Source organism: Macaca mulatta, chromosome 9, assembly GCF_049350105.2.
Source record: "Macaca mulatta isolate MMU2019108-1 chromosome 9, T2T-MMU8v2.0, whole genome shotgun sequence".
NCBI classification, from domain to species: Eukaryota; Metazoa; Chordata; class Mammalia; order Primates; family Cercopithecidae; genus Macaca; species Macaca mulatta.
Genome location: NC_133414.1, coordinates 108,096,812 through 108,100,913, shown reverse-complemented (window position 1 = coordinate 108,100,913; position 4,102 = coordinate 108,096,812). Strand labels below are relative to the sequence as shown.

The window sequence follows — 4,102 nt, the reverse complement described above, 5'->3', positions numbered from 1 at the left end:
CCCCATATGTAAAATGGAAGTAATAAATTCCTGACTGCTGGGATTGTAGTAAGGCAGGGATTAAATGGCTTGCCAATCAGGTGTTCAGCACAATGCCCGCCCGACACGTAAAACGCGTTGGGGTTGGTTGTAAGACCCACAACCTCTCTCCCCAACCTTCCTCCGCCCCGCCACCAGCTGCCCAGCTGCAGCCGCTTCCGGGAACCAGTTCACTTCGGTCTCCCTCGGCCGAACGCGGATCCCTCCGCGTTGCGTCACTTCCGGGAGACTCTGGCCGCTGCTATTCGATATTTCCGATGCAACTGTCATGGCTGCCATGAGTGAGGGCCCGAAATGGAGATCGGGTTAAAGGTTGCCCAGGGGCACTTAGAGCCTTCGGCTTCAAGGAGGCCTCTCAAAGGACAAAGGATGAGATTTTCTGGCGGCAGGGTGCCCCCCACAATCCTAAGAACTCTGTTGTCGCGCTTCCCGTTAACTTGCCGCTAAGTTTTTCTAGAAAACTCGTCCTTCTTGGCAGGGTGGGGCCTCACTTCTGACCCAGCCCTTCTTTGTGTACCAAGTTTTTGTTTCCGTCACTTCCCGCGGCCCGGGAGCTCGGCGGGCCATACCGTGGTAGCCTGGGAGGAAGGGGCGGGCCGGATACTGGAATCTAGAGAGGTGGGGCTCGTCGAGGAGTCACGGGCGGCCGAGGCTGGAGTCTTCTAAATGGAACCTTGAGTTACCCCACCCTTTGGTGCCTGGTCTCTCTTAATTCTGGGTGCTCCTCACCGTGGAGGCGCTCAGAGCTGATCATAAGGCTCTTCCCTGCTGACCCAACCACCCTCAACCACAGCCTGCCCTGCTCCAGATAGACTTTGATCCTAGAAAATATCTAGGATGGGCATAGTGCAGTATGTTGTTTTGTTTTTTTTTTAAGTCTCAAACATAAGCAAACTGTTATTAAAAGTTTTAGAATTAATAGGCAGAGTTCGCATATTGGGTCATGTGATCGTTTTAAGGTTTAAATTTAGACAACATGTTAGCAAAAGCATTAGAAAAAAAAACCAGTATGAGAAAATAGACTAATCTTTAGAATATTTTAACTTTGCTACTGCGCGGTGGTAACATGAAGACACCTCATAATAAAGTTTTCATTACCAGAAGCTTCTGAAAATAAAATTCTGGATATATTAATGTGAGTTTTCCTCTCTGCAGGGTGTCCTGTAGGTTTTGTCATGGAGTGAAACAGAAACAAATGTGAGTTAATCATTAACATTTCCTAGTGGTTAAAATTACTTTTTAAGCGCATAACTGTGTATTTTTTAGATTGAAGATTTCAACTGAAATTTTGATTTAACTGAAATATTTAATATGTGATGAGTTGATATTAAAAGACAGAAGATTACTATTTTTATAGAAACAATGTAGAAGCTAATATTTAAAGCAAGTTTACTCCACATACTGTGTTATAATTTAGATTTTCACTGAAACTCTCAAAATTAGAAGAGCTGAGCTAGTAAGGCTTAAACCTCTAAAACTTGTGGTTTTAACCAGGCTTAATATACGTAGTTATAATAGTTTTTTAAAAAAATTTTATCAAGTTCCTCGGGTGATTCTGATATAGTATTTTAAATAAAGCAAAAAGAAATGATCTGTTTATACATTAAATATTTTGCTCCCTGTTTATGTATTGAGATTGTGCTTATAAATGCATTCACACATATTGAAGTACGTAATTTGATCATCATGCCAGCGTGGAATCTTGCTTTTTGTTTGGTTTCTTGCAGGTAGGTCTACTGGGTTCTTGGCACAGTACCTGGACAAAATATTGTTAAGGTGGAAATTTTCGTTGTATTTATCACTTCAAACATTTGACCAGTTTATTTAGTTTTCTAGTGCTTTAGACAAACAACTATATGTGGGCTTGACTTAGTGTATAATAAATGTAAAGTCTGATCTCAAATAATTGACATTTATGGAGTACTTAACATATGCCAATCTTTGTGACAATTGCCAGACATATCTTATTTAATGCTTACAACAGTACTGTGAGTTAGGTTTGTTAAATCCCTGTTTTAATAGATGGAGAAACTGAGGCAAGGACGGATTAAGTTTCTTGCTTATGGTTACAAAACTAGAGCCATCTTCTTACCTACTTATTTTGTATGACACCCCTTTTCCTCCATATAACTGTACACTGGTAGAAGAGTGAATGACTGTAGAAAACCGACCTGGACTCTATTCTACCTCTCCAGCTTTGTGAATTAGGGCAAGTCATGTGACCACTCCAAATTTCATTTTCCTCACCTATAATAAATGAAAACTTTCAACTGTTATGTTTTATTGAACCTTGAATCATCAAAAATCCTTAAGGCTGGGTGTGGTGTCTCACGCCTGTAATCCCACCACTTTGGGAGGCCCAGATGGGAGGATTGCTTGAGGCCAGGAGTTTGAGACCAGCCTGGTCAGTCAGCATAGCAATATCTCATCTCTACTCAAAAAAAAAAAAAAAAAAAAATCCTTACAATGGTGCCTTTACTATTGAACCTGAGATTTTCTTCCAAGCCCCTTGTGCTCATTCTGAGTTTTGAAGTTTTGATGCACACATAGGCAGTGCCAACTCCATCTCCATTGCTGTCTAGTCTGGTCACATTGTAAGATGTGACTGATTTTAGAGATGTCAAAATGTAAAATAATGTGCATCTTGGAATTGATGAGCTCATTTTCAACCCTAACTCTGTAACATCTGTGACTTTTTAACATTTTATTGCAGGATTAAGTATTTTTGAATGTAAATGATTCAAGATAAAGCATAGATTTCATTTGATCACATCTGCAAAATAAATTTTTAAAAAATTTAGTCTTCATAATAATGGAAAAATAGGAACCATGTTTGTCTTTATCACCTGTGAATCCCCCATACTGAGAACATGCTTGGCACATAGTGAGTTTTCAGTGAACATTTACTCAATGAAGTAAACAAGACTTCATTTCTTTTTTCTTTGAGACAGAATCTCACTCTGTTGCTCAGGCTGGAGTGCAGTGATGTAATCTTGGCTTACTGCAGCCTCTGCCTCCAAGGCTCAAGTGATCCTCCCACTTCAGCCTCCCAAGTAGCTAGGACTACGGGCACACACCACCACACCGGGTAATTTTTTAATTTTTTGGTAGAGACAGGGTCTTACCATTTCTCCCAGGCTGGTGTTGAACTTCTGGGCTCAAGTGATCTGCCTACCTCAGTTTCCCAAAGTTATAGGATTACAGGCATGAGCCACAGTGCCCCACCACATCTTCATTTCACATTACAAATACAACATTAAAAAATTGTATTTGGCTTGAATTAGACATAAAATACACAGTCACGCATCGCTTAATGACAGAGATACATTCTGAGAAATGTGTTGAGTGAGTTTGTTATTATGCATGTACTTACATAAATCTACATGGTACGGCCTACTACATACCTGTATGGTATGGCCTATTGCTCCTAGGTTACAAACCTGTATAGCATATTACTGTACTGGATACCATAGGCGGTTGTAACACAATGGTATTTGCATATGTAAACATGTCTAGACGTAGAAAGGGTACAGTAAAAATATTATAACTTTATGGGACCATCAGTGAAATGTCATGCAGCACATGACTGCAATAGTATTAATAGTGCAAAAATATGTTGCACTGAAATTTTTTGCATTCAAAAGTTCACTGTTACAAAATGTCTTTCTTTCCAGATATCTTTTCTTCTGCTTGTTATTGTTGGTTGTCATCAAGTATGGGGTATATTTTGTTCGTTGAAGAGGTATAGTAAAAATTGAAGTGTTGGCATATAGACTTTCCAACAAGAAATCTGATTTATTTTTAAACTGGCCAAAGTATAGGAACATTATTTAATTTTTAGCAATCTTCATTGTAAGAAAAGTTCAAAAAATGTTGATAGCTTATTTAATTTTTGTGAGTATTCTGGAGGTGATTAGGCATACTGTCTTTCCCAAATATTATTCCAAATAATGTTGAATATTTCTGAGTTATGAATAATAAACTACAATTGGAAGATGTATTGAAATTATGTCAATGGGCAGAAAAGTGTTCAAGTTTTGGGGTGGGCAAGTGTGAGAATAAT

The 4,102-nt window shown here is 39.1% G+C and overlaps 1 long non-coding RNA gene across 1 annotated transcript; it reads left to right on the top strand.

Annotated features, from left to right (window-relative positions):
* Positions 1-625: 625 nt before the first annotated feature.
* Positions 626-1,661, top strand: LOC144331225 (uncharacterized). Its single transcript, XR_013398196.1, has 2 exons — positions 626-657; positions 1,195-1,661. It is a non-coding gene; the product is annotated as an uncharacterized LOC144331225 (long non-coding RNA).
* The last annotated feature ends 2,441 nt before the right edge of the window (positions 1,662-4,102 follow it).